Source organism: Phyllobates terribilis, unplaced genomic scaffold (assembly GCF_046119375.1).
Source record: "Phyllobates terribilis strain yellow unplaced genomic scaffold, ASM4611937v1 Scaffold_17__1_contigs__length_24005725, whole genome shotgun sequence".
NCBI lineage: Eukaryota > Metazoa > Chordata > Amphibia > Anura > Dendrobatidae > Phyllobates > Phyllobates terribilis.
Genome location: NW_027362777.1, coordinates 20,752,879 through 20,770,194, shown reverse-complemented (window position 1 = coordinate 20,770,194; position 17,316 = coordinate 20,752,879). Strand labels below are relative to the sequence as shown.

General features: G+C 47.7%; 1 protein-coding gene across 1 annotated transcript in view; it reads left to right on the top strand.

Moving 5' to 3' along the window:
* LOC141176136 (uncharacterized) overlaps positions 1-17,316 on the top strand; it is a 534,162-nt gene that overhangs the window by 465,037 nt on the left and 51,809 nt on the right. The window lies entirely within an intron of this gene.

Below are 17,316 nucleotides of genomic sequence, written 5' to 3'. Positions count from 1 at the left end.
GGGAAGAAGATTCAGGTTGCAACCACTTTTGGACCAGGTGTAGGAGGTCGAACATCTGGGACCGGGGAGGTTTGTCACTGCAATAGGCCCAGTAGTGCACCCATTGCGCCCTGACAGTCAGAGTCACTGCTAAGCGTGCCAAAATCTCAGTTTTCAACTTAGCGTACTCTTTCGCGTCCTGCAAGGCCAAGTCATAGGCCTTCTGCGGCTCACCTGTCAAATGTGGCGCCAGCACCTCCGCCTACTGCTCCGGAGACAATTTTTCCCGCTCTGCCACCCTCTCAAAGACAGTCAGGAACGCCTCAACGTCATCACCCGGGGTCTTCTTTTGTAATGCTCTTCTTACCGTCTTCCTGACGTATGAGTCATCACCTGGATCTGAGGATGTGGCGGTCGTCCTGCCATGGATCTGCTCTGCCAAGATTTTCATTTGTCTTTGCTGCTGTTGGATCTGCTGCATCAGAAGTTTATTTGTTTCCTGCTGCAGCATGCTCTGCTGGTACTGCTGCTGGTGTTGCGCTTGTTGCGCCTGCTGTGCCTGCAACAAATGTTTAAGCAGGTACTCCATTTTGTCTGGCGACACTTGCTGGCTTATGGCGGACTTCACCCAGGACATATACGTCTTCTTGCAGCAGTCACACTGCTGCTTGGGATCTGTGCCCGTGCTTCTAGCACCAATTGTAGGGATTTGTACTCACTGAGCCGCGTTGGAGGTAGGCACAGATTCACACAGTGATGCAGTCCGCGGGTTCAAACAAACTGGTGGTTTATTTAGTGTCCATACAACAGTGAGGAAACAAAAGTAACAGCCTTTTCCTGGCACAAAAAGGAATAACAGAACAAAGCTCAAAATAACAAGTCCATGCAGCACGGCTTCAGCCGTTTAAACAAAGTGCCTTCCTCTGCCTCCTGCAGAGTCTAAGGAGCACATGAAAGGTCTGCTCACCTTGCCCAACACACACAGACTGATAGAGACAGGCGCCGTTGTCTTAAATCAGCCTTCCAAGACCTGGACTGGAGGTAAGTGAGCAGCTGTTTCCCCACCCCCCAGCTCTTTCAGCTGCTCGTAAAACCGGCCCTGTAATCCGGGCCAATTAAATTCCTCTCAGTACTATGTGTGCTGGAGCCGGCTTCTCCCAGTCCTATATCACCGAAGCTTGGTACTTCGGGGACACATACCTCCCGTCCACGACCTGTCCGGCAGCCACCTTACAATATATATATATATATATATATATATATATATATATATATATATATATATACAGTACAGACCAAAAGTTTGGACACACCTTCTCTCTTAAAGATTATTCTGTATTTTTATGACTATGAAAATTATACATTCACCCTAAAGGCATCAGAATTAACACATGTGGAATTATATACTTAACAAAAAAGTGTGAAACAACTGGTGCGGGGGTGCTTTACTGGTGACACTGTTGGGGATTTATTCAAAATTGAAGGCATACTGAACCAGCATGGCTACCACAGCATCTTGCAGCGGCATGCTATTCCATACGGTTTGCGTTTAGCTGGATCATCATTTATTTTTCAACAGGACAATGACCCCAAACACACCTGCAGGCTGTTTAAGGGCTATTTGACCAAGAAGGAGAGTGATGGGGTGCTACGCCAGATGACCTGGCCTCCACAGTCACCAGACCTGAACCCAATCGAGATGGTTTGGGGTGAGCTGGACCGCAGAGTGAAGGCAAAAGGGCCAACAAGTGCTAAGCATCTCTGGGAACTCCTTCAAGATTGTTGGAAGGCAAGAAGTCCCACTTATTAAACCTGACAGGGCACACCTGTGAAGTGAAAACCATTTATGGTGACTACCTCTTGAAACTCATCAAGAGAATGCCAAGGGTTTTGCAAAGCAGTCATCAAAGCAAAAGGTGGCTCCTTTGAAGAACCTAGAATATAAGACATATTTTCAGTTGTTTCACACTTTTTTGTTAAGTATATAATTCCACATGTGTTAATTCATAGTTTTGATGCCTTCAGTGTGAATGTACAATTTTCATAGTCATGAAAATACAGAAAAATCTTGCATGTGTAGATTTATAAAGATAAGTGATATAGTGATCGTACACCTCGTACACACACCGCTCTGCTCCGTACACCTTGTACACGCGTGGCTCCGCTCCGTACACCTCGTACAAACGCGGATCCGCTCCATACATTTCGTACACACGCGGCTCCGCTCCGTACACCTCGTACATGTGCGGCTCCGCTCCGTACACCTCGTACATGCACGGCTCCGCTCCGTGCACCTAGTACATGTGCGGCTCCGCTCCGTACACCTCGTACACTCGTGCCTCCGCTCCGTACATCTCGTACACACACGGATCTGCTCCGTACACCTCGTAAACACGCGGCTCCGCTCCGTACACCTCGTAAACACGCGGCTCCGCTCCGTACTCCTCGTACACACGCGGCTCCGCCCCGTACATCTCGTACACACGTGCGGCTCCGCTCCGTACACCTCGTACACATGCGGCTCCGCTCTGTACACCTCGTACACACGCGGCTCCACTCCGTACACCTCGTACACACTCGGCTCCGATCCGTACACCTCGTACACGCGCGGCTCCGCTCCGTACACCTCGTACACGCGTGGCTCCGTACACCTCGTACACGCGCGGCTCCGCTCCGTACGCCTCGCACACGCGCGGCTCTGCTCCGTACACCTCGTACACACACGGCTCCGCTCCGTACACCTCGTAAACACGCGGCTCTGCTCCGTACACCTCGTACACACACGGCTCCGCTCCGTACACCTCGTACACACGCGGCTCCGCTCCGTACACCTTGTACACACACGGCTCCGCTTCGTACACCTCGTACACACGCGGCTCTGCTCCGTACACCTCGTACACACGCGGCTCTGCTACATCCACACTGTAAACCCCTCCTGACCCCACACATAAACTTCAGCTCATCCAGCACCATGACAACCAGCACAGCAGAGTCCTGCATCCACTGAGGCCCCTGATCATGTGACCCCTGACTCCTCCCCTCCTGTGACCTCATCACAGCTCCTGTGCGCACAGAGCAGCCATATATGTGGTGGCGGCTCTGCAGGTGGAGGTATGTGGAGACCCCATTACTGGGCGCAGGGGGCATTAACCCCTTCAGCACCGAGACTCTTTTGGGGTCTTGTGTTGCCCCTTTATAAGAATCATAAGGTCTTTGTTCTGTTTCCTGTAATAGATACATACAACCCAACTATGGAGACAGGAAGGGAGGAAACGTATTGTTCTCATAGTACAGGACCCCTTTACTGGCCCCACAGTGTAATGCCCCCATTATGCCCCTTATGCAGGATGTTGATGCCCCCACACAGTGTAATGCCCCCATTATGCCCCTTATGCAGGATGTATGATGCCCCCACACAGTGTAATGCCCCCATTATGCCCCTTATACAGGATGTATGATGCCCCCACACAGTATAATGCCCCATTATGCCCGTTATGCAGTTTGTATGATGCCCCCACACAGTGTAATGCCCCCATTATGCCCCTTATGCAGGATGTATGATGCCCCCACAGTGTAATGCCCCTTATGCAGGATGTATGATGCCCCCACACAGTGTAATGTCCCCGTTATGTCCCTTATGCAGTATGTATGATGCCCCCCACACAGTGTAATGCCCCCATTATGCCCCTTATGCAGTGTGTATGATGCCCCCCACACAGTATACTGTTCCCATAGTACCACCTGAGGTTTTACAGTTGGAATAATCCCTCTGGAGTTGGTTTTCCCTTCGCCTGCTCCCCTACATGTAGACCCTCGAGCATGTATACATGCATGTAGGGGAGCAGGCCTTACTAGATATCGAGGCTTTGTACAGTAATATACCGCATGAGGATGGTATCAGAGGAGTAAGACGTTTCTTGAAATCGAGATCAATAGAGTGTAGCAGACATAATGACTTCATGGAGGATCTTCTAAAATTCACTCTTACTCATAACTCCTTTGTTTTTGACAGGAAGTACTTCCACCAGCTCAGGGGTACTGCGATGGGTAGCCTCTGTGCCCCCTCATATGCTAACTTATCCCTGGACTGGTGGGAGGAATCCACAATATTCAGGTATGATGATAAGTGATGGCATCCATATATTGGGGTATGGTACAAATATCTTGATGACATTTTTATCACCTGGTCAGGGACGAGTGAACAATCTTTTGAATTTGTCGGGGAACTCAACATCAATAGAGTGGGCCTGAGATTTACATCTGAATTTATTATAATAATAATTTTTATTTTTATAGCGACAACATATTCCACAGCACTTTACAATTTTAGGGGGGACTTATACAGACAATACAGACTTTACAGAATAAGCATAACTCAGAAATTAAAAGGAGTGAGGGCCCTGCTCGCAAGCTTACAGCCTATAAGGAAATAGGGGAGACACAAAAGGTAAAATGTACATATATTGTATAATACTGCCTTAATATACTAAATAGGGTAAGTACATAACACCACATGAACTGGTCGCCAGCCAGTATGTGCCAGTATTTTTGAAGAAAATTTTAATATGGGCCAAACTGGGACAGTTAGATAAGTGTGTTGAGGTGATAGGCCAATCTAAAGAAATGGGTTTTTACGGCATGCTTAAAACTGTGAGTATTGGGAATTAATCAAATTGTCCTGGGTAATGCATTCCAAAGAATTGGTGCAGCATGCGAGAAAACTTGGAGACGGGAGTGAGAGGTTCAGATTATGGAGGATTTTAGTTTTAAGTCATTAGCAGAACGGAGGGCACGGGTTGGGTGATAGACTGACACGAGGGAGGTGATGTAGGGCGGTGCAGAATCGTCAAGAGCTTTGTGGGTAAGAGCAATAAGTTTATATTGAACTCTGTATTGGATGGGCAATCAGTGCAATGACTGGCACAGGGAAGAGGCATTGTTGTATCGGTTGGTGAGGAATATGACCCTGACTGCTGCGTTCAGGACGGATTGGAGAGGGGAATGTTTAGAAAGAGGGAGACCGATAAGTAAAGAGTTGCAATAGTCCAGACGAGAATGAATAAGAGCTACAGTAAGAGTTTTTACAGAGTCAAAGGTAAGAAAATTTCTGATTCTAGAGATGTTTTGGAGGTGTAGATGACACGAGCGAGCGATTTGATGTGAGGAGTGAAGGAAAGATCTGAATCAAGTATGACCCCAAAACAGCGGGCATTTTGCTGGCGAGTAATGATGGAGCCACAAACGGAGATGGCAATATTGGGCATAGGTAGGTTAGTGGAGGGAGGAAATACGAGTAGTTCAGTTTTTGACAGATTCAATTTTAGATAGAGGGAGGACATAGTGTTAGAGACAGCGGAAAGACAATCACTGGTATTTTGTAATAATGCAGGGGTGATGTCCGGAGAAGAGGTGTATAATTGGGTGTCATCAGCATAGAGATGGTACTAAAAACCGAATCTGCTGATTGTTTGTCCAATAGGAGCGGAATATAAGGAGAAAAGAAGGGGGCCTAAGACTGATCATTGAGGAACCACGACAATAAGGGGAAGGGGAGAGGAAGAGGAGCCAGCAAAAGACACAGTGAAGGAGCAGGCAGAGAGGTAGATCCACAGTGTCGAATGCTGCAGAGAGATCCAGGAGAATCAGCAGGGAGTAGTGACCATTAGATTTGGCTGTTAGTAGATCATTAGACATTTTAGTGAGTGCAGTTTCAGTAGAATGTAAAGAGCGGAAACCAGATTGTAAAGGGTCAAGAAGGGAGTTATCTGAGAGATAGCAGATTAGACAGCAGTGGACCAGTCATTCCAGGAGTTTAGAGATAAAGGGAAGATTGGAAATAGGTCTGTAGTTAGCAGCACAGTTCTGGTCGAGGGATGTTTATTTAAGTAATGGATGTATGCTGGCGTGTTTAACCCCTTTATGACCCAGGGCATATTAGTACGTATCTGTGCCCTGGGCCTGATGCGTATTAATACACCCTGGCGATTTCGCCCACACACAAGCGGTGCGGGCGAGATCGCCACCGGGTGTCAGCTGATTGTTACAGCTGACACCCAGTGCTATGTGCAGGGAGCAGCCCCGCACCGCTCCCGGCACATTAACCTCCGAAATGCGATCGAAATCAATCGCAGCATTCCGGTGGCAAGAGGAGGTAAGCTCGATACTTACCTTGTCTGCCGGCGTCCAGCGGCATCGGAGTCCGGTCCCGGATGTTGCCATAGTGACCCGACGTCATCATGGCAACATCTGGGACACCAGGAGGCAGGAAGTTGCTTTGGTCATGCACAGTGCACGACCAAAGTAACTTCTCCCTGTGCAGCGCTGACAGACTGCATGGCATAGGGAGCTGCTGCTCTCTATGCCATGCAGCCGATCAGGCTGCAAAAAGTGAAAGTCCCATAGTGGGACAATGTGTAAAAGTAATAAAAATGTCAGAAAAAAAAAAATAAAAAATAAAAAAATATATATATATATATTGTACCCATAAAAAAATAATCTTATGAAAAAAAAAATAAACCAATAAAAGTACACATATTTGGTATCGCCGCGTCCGGAACGACCTGACCTATAAAACTGTCCTGCTAGTTAACCCTTTTAGTGAACACGATAAAAAAAAGCAAAAAAACGAAACATAAAACCATGCTTTATCATCATACCGCCAAACAAAAAATGGAATAAAACGCGATCAAAAAGACGAATGTAAATGACTGTCGGCCGAAATATGGAAAAATTATAGCTCTCAAAATATGGCGATGTAAAAACTAGTCTGCAAAAAAATGTGTCTTTTAAGTGTGTGACAGCTGTCAATCATAAAAACCCGTTATGAATCTGGCATCACTGTAATTGCACCGACCCGAATAATAAAGTCGTCTAATCACTTATACCTAGTGTTGAGCCACCCCCGTAGTGTTCGAGTTCGGTTCGGTTCGTCGAACACCCGTGTGTTCGCCGAACTGTTCGTCGAACTGTTCGTCGAACACCTTCGAACACCGTTAAAACCAATGGCAGGCAAACAAAAACACATAGAAACACATAGAAAACACCTTCAAAGGTGTCCAAAAGCTGACAAACTGCTCAGAAGACATAACTAACACATGAAAAAGTGACAAGTACATATAGTCATGCGAAAATAAAAGAGGTGGAGGAGTAAAAGGAGGGGGAGACACAGATATAGGCATGTCATGCCCTTCTAAAATCCAAAAAGTGAGAAGCTGACACGGCCAGTCCGCTCCTGCCCGTGCCACCTCCGTGTCGCCGGGTTTGTGCAAGAGCCGCGGTGAACCCTGACGGCCAGCCCCCCTCTCCCAATACTGGTGCCTGTCCGCTGGTGGGTCGAGCGAGCCCCCCTGTGGTGGAGGCAGCTCTAAGCTTTTTAATTTAAATTGTCTCTCTAATTTGAATGAATACACTTTAAATCCATTTACAAGGATCTATTGGAGGGCAAGTCTCATGCCAGCAGCCGCGGTAATTCCAGCTCCAGTAGCGTCCACTAAAGCTGCTGCAGTTAAAAAGCTTTTATAAGGATCGAGCTCGGCTGTCCACCGCAAGGCATCCTACTGCCAGTCCCAGCCTCTATGCCTTGGGGTGCCTCCTGATGCTCTTCACTAAGTATCCCATGGTCCCGAAGCATTTCCTTTGAAAAAATTAAGTGTCTAAACTACAGGTGGTGTAGCTTGCTTAACAGCCGGGATAATCCGCTGACTAGCAGACACTGCTACTAGGCACAAAGTATTTCCTGGGCTAGATGCAGTTAAAAATTTGTAATTAGATACTCTCGTTGGATGCTGAGAAAGCATTCCATAGAGTCTCCTGGCACGCCATATATGATTCTCTTAAAAAGCTTGGGGTAGGGGTCTAGGGGACCCTTTTATAGCCAAAATCACGGCCCTGTATCGCAATACGTCGCCTAGGCTGAAGATAAATGGAACTGTAGCACCCTGAGGGCTCGGTTGCTACAGACGTATTGCACCTCACCCAGAGGTGTGATATCTCACTCTCAGGTAAGGATGGAGTGTGGATCAGGACCCGACACCTGCATGCATTACACCACATTGCCGTGGGGCAGGGCGACCAATATGCCCCTGAGATGGGCACGACAGTCCCTGTCCCTGGCTGGAGTGGGGGGAGGGAACACTGAGGAAGGGGAACCCTGTAGTGCAGGAGCAGGGAGGAAGCAGTTCCTGGGTGCATTGAGAAGGGAGTATAAAAGGTGGGCACCATCTTAGTTCAGTGCAGAGAAGTCTGAGCAGAAGTGGCAGGGAGCAGGGGCTCTGCATGAGCTCTGCTCCAGAGGCGGGCCTAGTAACAGAGGCCCAGGCCTGGAAGAGGGAGAAGGAAGGAAGAGGAGCGGAGAAGGCTCCAGGAACGAGGAATGAAGGGATCCCAGGGGTGCGGACGGGCGAGTCGCCACCGCACGCCCGAATCCACCTGCGTGGAGGGGTCAGGCCAAAGGGGGAGACCGGTCCCCGAACTAGTGGAGGCAGGAAACGACCCTCAGCTAGAAACCGGAGGCTCTGACATTTTATGTGGCGCAGCCCCTCGCTACACCCGCTAGGAAGGCACCACATAGGGTCAGGGAAACTGGCGCCAAGTTTACCAAGAGGAGGCCCGAGGCAGCCGGACAGAAGTGTTGGTAAGAAAGGCCAGACAAAGGACACACAAAGGGGGTCCTGTGAAGTGCTCCAAAGTTATCTGGGAGTTGTCTGAGCCCCTCACCTGGTGAGCACAGTACGACGTGGGCAGCCGTTACCTGCAGACGTGGTCTGGATAATAAGAACTGTGAGTAAAGGCCCTGGACTGCATCACTGACTCCGTGTCGTTACTGCTGCTGCCCTGCACCATCACCCCCATCCTCCGCATACACTGCCCTGAGGCTATACTCCTCCCGTGGGGAGTTATGCTACGCTCTGCTGCACCCACAACACCAGCCTCAGCGGTCTGCCCTGTAGCGGCGGTTCACTCTGACCGCAATCCACGGGTGGCGTAGTCGGACATTTAAACATCAAAACCACATAAATAGTTCCGCCACTGGTTTGACCGCCCTGAGCCACGGAACCGGGTCGCCGCCACGAAGACTACAACCACCAGCATCCACCAAAAAGGGTCCGGCTCCGGGTGTCCCAAGGCCCAGGGGGTGCGTCAGAACATTTTCATCACCTTTCACAATCACCAATGGGACAAGGCAGGGATGTCCTCTGTCCCCTCTCTTATACATCCTAGTGACGGAGCACCTGCTCTCATCAATTCGCCATAACCCCAATATTAGGTGGATTGAGGTGGGAGGCACTGAGTACAAGTGCTCTCTATTTGCTGATGATGTCCTAGTATATATCACTCAATCACATATATCCATCCCTGCTGTTATGGCTGAAATAGATCACTTTGTTACATGGTAAAATTTTAAAATCAATGCAGCGAAGTCTGAGGCCCTCGATGTCTCCCTCCCCAAATCCATATAGGATTCCATCCAGTCCAACTTTCCCTTTGCCTGGCCCTCACAGGGTATCAAATACTTAGGAATTCCTATTCATAGAGACCTCTCCCATCTATGTTATCTTAATTTTGGGCCCTTTATTGAACAATTCCATACAGACCACGGTTGGCAAGTTAGAACTGTAAGATTCACTACGTGAACCACTGGTGTTTTGTGGAAAAGCACATGTACACTGCGTTCCAAATTATTATGCAAAAAGTGTTTAGGAGTGATAAGGGAAGAATTTGTTTGTTTGTCAGTTAAACTCATTGATGGTGATGTGTGTCAGGGCTCTTTATATCACTGTAAGCAATTGCAGACACCTGTGCTAATTAGTTTGGCAGGTGTGTCCAATGAAAGGCAAGACTACTTAAGAAGGCTCTCTCACATTATTAAGCAGCCTACATTTTCTGCCAAAATGGGAAAGAAAAAGGATGTGTCGGCTGCTGAGAAGCAACAAATTGTGGAGTGTTTAGGTCAAGGCATGACTACAATCAACATTGTGCGATGATCAGGATGAAGTGTCTTGGCAATCAAGAAGTATGTAGCTGATTCACAGTACACACGTGTGCGTGCTGATAAGGGCAAATTGAGGACTCTTTCCTACAGGCAATTACGTCAGGTTGAAAGAGCAGCGGCAAAAAAGCCTTGTCATAGCAGCAGACAAGTTTTTGAAGCTGCTTGTGCCTCCAACGTCCCCCGAACAACAAGATGCAGGGTCCTTCAGAGGTTTGCAGCTGTGCATACGCCATCCTGTCGACCTCCTCTATCCACTTCACACAAGCAGAAACGGCTCCAGTGGGCCAAACATTACATGAAGACTGATTTCAAAACTGTTTTGTTCACGGATGAGTGCCGTGCAGCGCTCGATGGTCCAGATGGATGGAGTGGAGGATGGCTGGTTGATGGACACCCCACGCAAACACGGCTACAGTGCCAACAAGGAGGAGGTGGAGTAATGTTTTGGGCTGGAATCATGGGGAGAGAGATTGTCGGCCCCTTTAGGATCCCTGAAGGCGCTAAAGATGAACTCCATAATGTATGTGGATTTTCTCAAACAGCACTTCCTGCCATGGTTCAAGAAGAAGAACCGTGTATTTCACAGCAAGATCATTTTTCTGCATGATAATGCACCATCTCATGCTGCACATAAAACATCTGCATCTCTGGCTGATATGGGCATAAAAGGGGACAAACTTATGGTGTGACCCCCATGCTCCCCTGACCTCTACCCCATTCAGAACCTTTGGAGCATCATTAAAAGGAGTGTCTATGATGGCGGGAGGCAGTTCACATCTAAGCAACAGCTCTGGGAGGGTATTCTGTCCTCATGCAAAACAATTGAAGCAGAAACCATCCAAAACCTGACAAATTCAATGGACGAGAGAGTTCAGAAGCTCCTTTCGAACAAGGGGTCCTATGTGAAAATGTAACATCACCTAGAATAAAGTTTTGAGTTGAAAACTGTTTGATTTCAGTTTCTAACAACCTGCTAATGCTTATAATTTCAAAAATGACCATTTTTTTGGTCTTTATTAAAATGAAAAGGTTGATCGAAAAGTTTGGGGGATCTAAGAGTGTGGCAACCCAGTAGTCATGATTACTTAGAATTCTGACAATATGAGGGTCATGCTGCAGGTAGTGCAGCAAGAAGTCACTTATGTGTCTTGCGCATCTCGGAGCCCCAAAATTATTTTCCGGGCTAGATGCAGCTAAAAATTATTTTTAATTTTAAATCTGGTGGAGCTTATTATAGATGGCCTAATAGGATCAGTGCTGCACACTGCTACAAAGCCCAAATTATTTTCCAGTCAAGATACAGATAAACATGATTAGTAATTTGAAAGCTTAAAACGGTTGGTAGGGTGATTTTAACCAATCATCAAGCTTTTACTCTCCCCAGGATGACACAGGGGTAGAAAAGTCGTTTCGGATCCATGATTTGTTCATCTTTATGAACGTGAGTCTGTCTACATTATCAGTGGAGAGCCGCGTGCGCTTATCTGTCAGCACACCACCAGCAGCGCTGAACACACGTTCAGACAGAACGCTGGCTGCGGGGCATGACAAGATCTCCAAGGCGTAAGTGGCTAGCTCCGGCCATTTATCCAGATTGGAAGCCCAAAAAGAGCAAGGGTCCAGTGACACAGTCGTGGCTTCAATGTTTACTTGGAGATACTCCTGTACCATCGTCTCTAGGCGTTGACTATGTGTCAGACTTCTTGTCTCCTGTGGCCTTGCAAAGGATGGGCTAAAAAAGTGGTGAAATGATTCCGCAAAATTGATGTTACCAGCAGATACTGTGGTTCTGTTACGGTTTGAGTGCTGAACACTTGACGGTCCCACGGTTGGCAAGTTGGAACTGTGAGATTCACTACGTGCACCACTGGTGTTTTGTGGAAAAGCACATGTAAGATTCTGCAACAGTCTCTGCTGATACTCCTGCATGCGTGCATCCCTTTCTATGGCAGGAATAATTTCGGCAAATTTACTTTTGTACCGGGGATCTAACAGTGTGGCAACCCAGTAGTCAGGATTATTTCTAATTCTCACAATTCGAGGGTCATGTTGCAGGTAGTGCAGCAAGAAGGCACTCATGTGTGTTGCGCATCCAGGAGCACCAAGTCCCTGTTGTGTTGGTGGCGAGGTAACAATCATGCTTCCTTCCTCTGTCCTCTCCCCCCAACCTCTCACAACAGAAATGTGATCAAGGTCTCCCTCATCTGATGAGTCTTCCATCAGTTCGTCCTCCACTTCTTCCTGGGCTCCTGCACCTTCCTCACTAGTTTGGCTGCTACCATGCGCCCTGGTAAAACCATCTCCCCCACCCTCACATGCCTGCCGCCTTGGTGCTGCCGACCGTCTGGACCTTGCAGATGTTAGCCCTTCCGCATACAACTCCTCCTCCTCTACTTCCTCCACCTCCTCTTGTGCCACCACCTGACTCCGAATTCTGTTTAACATATGCTCCAGCATGTAAATCACCGGAATAGTCATGCTGATAATGGCATCATCAGCACTAAACATCTTTGTCGCCATTTCAAAACTGTGCAGAAGGGTGCATAGGTCCCTGATCTGAGACCACTCCTCCAGCGTGATTTGCCCCACCTCTGGATCTCGTTGGCCCAGGCTATACGTCAGAACGTATTGCACCAGGGCTTGTCGGTGCTGCCACAGTCGCTGCAACATGTGCAGAGTTGAATTCCACCGGGTAGGCACATCGCATTTTAGCCGGTGAAGTGGCAGGCCCAACGACTTCTGTAGAGATGTAAGTCGCTGAGCTGCGGGATGCGAACGGCGGAAGTGAGCACACAGCGACCGTGCCCTCTGCAGAAGGCCATCTAGTCTGGGATAGTGGGCTAAAAATTGCTGGACAACCAGGTTCAACACGTGAGCCATACAAGGCACGTGTGTGACATTGCCCCGGCGAAGGGCCGCACCCAGGTTTGCAGCATTGTCGCACACGGCCTTCCCTGGTTTCAGGTCCAGTGGAGACAGCCATTCATGAAATTGGTTCTCCAGAGCTGACCACAACTCCTCAGCTGTGTGACTCACATTTCCCAGACATTTCAAAGTAAAAACCGCCTGATGACGTTGAGCCCTACTGCCAGCATAGTAAGGAGGTGTGCAGGATCCCTTCTGCGCAGTTAGAAAGCTTGTGGCATGACCAGACAGGCTTTGGGTGCAGGTGGAAGACCGAGAGGAGGTTGAGGAGGCAGAAGCAGTGGAGGAACTTTGACATAAAGAGGATTGACGCACAACTCGTGGGGACGGCAAGACTTGGACAGCAGCCCCTTGTCCTGCTGTCACCATAGTTACCCAGTGCCCAGTCAGCGACATGTAACGCCCCTGTCCATGCCTACTCGTCCAAGTGTCTGTGGTGAAATGCACCCTGTCACACACAGAGTTTCTCAAAGAAGCGGTGATGTTGTGTGCGACATGCTGGTGGAGCGCAGGCACACCTTTCTTTGAGAAGTAGTGCCGACTGGGCATCTGGTACTGGGGCACTGCGACGGACATAAGGTCTCGAAAATCCTCTGTGTCCACCAGGCGGAAAGGCAGCATTTCTGTAGCCAAGAGCTTGCAGATGGTGAAATTCAACCTCTTAGCTTTCTCATGGCTAGGAGGAAATGGTCTTTTACTTGTCCACGTCTGAGGGACCGAGGGCTGGCTATTGTGCTTAGACGGGGTTGATAAGGGTGTCCCCGGCAAACTGCCGGTCTGTGAGGAAGATGCAGGCGGACATGTTAGGTTGCCTTGATCCAAAGGTGGTGCTATCGATGTCGGACAGCGCTCAACACCAGCCGGTATTACCACCTCCAAAGAGAATGATGACCTGCCAATCACGCTGGCTGTTGCGGGTAAAGAGGTGGCAGGTCTGCGCCCCAAAACAGGTGTGACTGCTGTCCCCCCAGTCACAGAGGATGAAGAGGCCACGGATGCACAAGATATGGCAGACGGTGGTTGGCCCGGCCGGCTAGGCCGCATTGTAGCACACTGAGCTTCCCACTGCAACTTATGCTTCATGTCCATGTGCCGGTTCATGCATGAAGTACTCAAACTATGTATTTTTTGGCCTCTACTTAGCTTTTGCTGACAAATGTTACAGATAACACGAGTTGGGTCATCTTTATCGATCTGAAAAAATGCCCAGGCTATGCAAGGCTTAGCACCCATGCGACCTGAAGAGCCACCACGACTTGTGGTGAGAGGCAGAGTTGTGTTTGAGGATGCAGTTGTTGACGTGCTTCCAGTACTATGTCTCTGTCCCGGAAGGCGCAACCTGACCTCGTCGTCACTAGCATCTTCCTCCACCTCCTCTGCTGACCTCATCTCTTGGCTGACTGTGGGTTGACAGTAAGTGGGATCTCCAACCTCATCATCATCACCCTGTGTGTTATCACACCCGTCGTCCTCAGAGCCAACCTGTTCCTGCCCTGACAAAAAACTAAAGTTGTCGCTCCAATCAGGTATTTGAGTCTTATCATCGTCTTCCTCATTGTCTCCACCAACAGGAGTTACAGTTTGGGAATGAGGGTCTACATTATGGTCAGAACCTTCTGCGTCTGGTCCTGGATCCGACTCATAAAGATTCTGGGCATCAGTGCAGATCATTTCCTCGTCTGGATTCACAGAAGCGCTGGAGTCGACCTCTGATTCCCAGGCTATAGTATGAGTAAACAGCTCTGCAGACTCAACCATCTGTTCTACCTCATACTCAGACGGGCAGCTGGAGATTTGGGAGCTGTGAGGAAGCAAGTGCGATTTGGGTGACACCTTTGAGGACTGGAGTATTTGTGATGTTGAAGTTGATGTGGAGGAGAGCCCACTTAAAGGAGCACTTGATATCCGTTGAAGCACCTGCTGTTTTTGTGCCTCATCTGGAATTTGTAGCGATTGGCGTGGCCGTAAGAAAGGGATCTTATCACATTGTCCGCTAAAAGAAGTAGACATTTTAGTTTGGCTGGAAGATGGTCTTTCTTCTGCAGATGTTACTGTTGCTTTAACACCTACCCCACGGACACAACCTTTTTTCCCCTTCCCAACACGCCTATTCCCCTTTCCACCAGCAGCAGGCCTTTTTCCACTCATTTTGGTGGTTAACTAATTCACAACTCTGGAGTTGTTTGCACAAAAAAACAATGGATGGTAACCGAGCAGAGCTGAGTGGCCAAACTGTGGTATTAGGCCAAAACTATTGGCTGGGTTAGATGCAGAAAAAAATTATATTCAATTTGCAACCTGATGGAGGTCAGTATAGATGGACTAATACAACAAGTCCCACACACAGCTAGAAGCCCAATATTTTTTCAGAGGTAGATGCAGAAAAAAATATATTCAGTTTGCAACCTGATGGAGGTCAGTATAGATGGACTAATACAACAAGTCCCACACACAGCTAGAAGCCCAAATATTTTTTCAGAGGTACTGTAGATGCAGATAAAAATTATTTTTAATTTGCAACCTGATGGAGGTCAGTATAGATGGACTATTAGAGAAAGTCCGACATACTACTAGAAGGCCAAATATTTTTTCAGAGCTAGATGCAGAAAAAAATTATATTCAGTTTGCAACCTGATGGAGGTCAGTATAGATGGATTAATAGAACAAGACTCACACACAGCTAGAAGCCCAATATTTTTTCAGAGGTAGATGCAGAAAAAAATATATTCAGTTTGCAACCTGATGGAGGTCAGTATAGATGGACTAACAGAGAAAGTCCCACTCACTACTAGAAGGCCAAATATTTTTTCAGAGCTAGATGCAGAAAAAAATTATATTCAGTTTGCAACCTGATGGAGGTCTGTATAGATGGATTAATAGAACAAGACCCACACACAGCTAGAAGCCCAATATTTTTTCAGAGGTAGATGCAGAAAAAAATATATTCAGTTTGCAACCTGATGGAGGTCAGTATAGATGGACTAATACAACAAGTCCCACACACAGCTAGAAGCCCAAATATTTTTTCAGAGGTACTGTAGATGCAGATAAAAATTATTTTTAATTTGCAACCTGATGGAGGTCAGTATAGATGGACTAATAGAGAAAGTCCGACACACTACTAGAAGGCCAAATATTTTTTCAGAGCTAGATGCAGAAAAAAATTATATTCAGTTTGCAACCTGATGGAGGTCAGTATAGATGGATTAATAGAATGATGCTATGCCCAAAAGATTTTACTTCGCTAGGTGCAGTAAAAAAATTGGTATTCTATACACAGGTGGTATATCTTGCAACACAGATAGGCTACTCCACTGACTAACACACTCTGCAATAGGCCAAAAAGGATTAGCTTTGCTAGATTCAGCCAAATGCTGTGAAAAAAACTTGCACAGCACTGGCACAGACCTGCCTGGCAAAAACTGATAGGAACTGATGTAACCTAGTCCTGAAAAGGACTCCAATTACAATTAGTCTTTACTCCCACAACCTATCTATTTAAGAGCACAGACCTGCCTGATAAAAGTCGTAGGAAATGCTGTAACCTAGTCCTTAAAAGGACTGCAATCACAACTATTCCCTACTCCCAAGCTATCTGTATATTTGTGCGAAAATTGGCTTGAAATTAACAAGGTATAGCGCACACAGCAACAGCGGTGCCGTCTAACACGCAGCTGCAGCAGTGAGAAAATGGTGGCGATGGGGAAAATGGCTTGGTCTTATAGGGCAAGGACATGTGACATACACTGCCAATGACACATGCCCTTGCTTGTGTGAAAAAAAGCACTTCGCTCCGTGTGTGCGCTGCTGATAGGCTGACAGATTGCACCTCCCCACTGTAAATGCGGGAAAGAGAAAAAAAAATGGAGATCTTCATTGTTCCTGCAGAGATCCATCCCCTGCCCCTCCCCCCACCCCGCTGTACACTCAAACTGTGTATTAACATTAATTTTCATCATTACTGAGAAAAAATCCAGTTATGATTTTGGTGCACGAACAGTTATCGAACATAACCTCGAACAGCCGAATTTTTCTCAAATTGTTCGTGTTCGCCGAACGGCTCGAACACCGCCCAAAACAGCTCGAATTTGAGATTGGCGAACAGTTCGAGTAGAACAACGCTCATCTCTACTTATACCGCACGAGGAACGGCGTAAAAAATAAACTTTAGGGTTAGGGTTGTGCTAGGGTTAGGGTTGGGGTTGGGCTAGGGTTGGGGTTGGGCTAGGGTTAGGCTAGAGTTAGGGTTGGGCTAAGGTTAGGGTTAGGGTTGGGGCTGGGATTTTTTCAGAAGTAGAAAAAAAAAATGACGATATGGTGACTAATGTTGAACGCAAGTGCTCGCTACTTGAGTTTGCATCGGGTGCTCGGGTATGCACCAAGCATAGCGGGTGCTCGAGTGACATGCTCGAGTCTCCGTC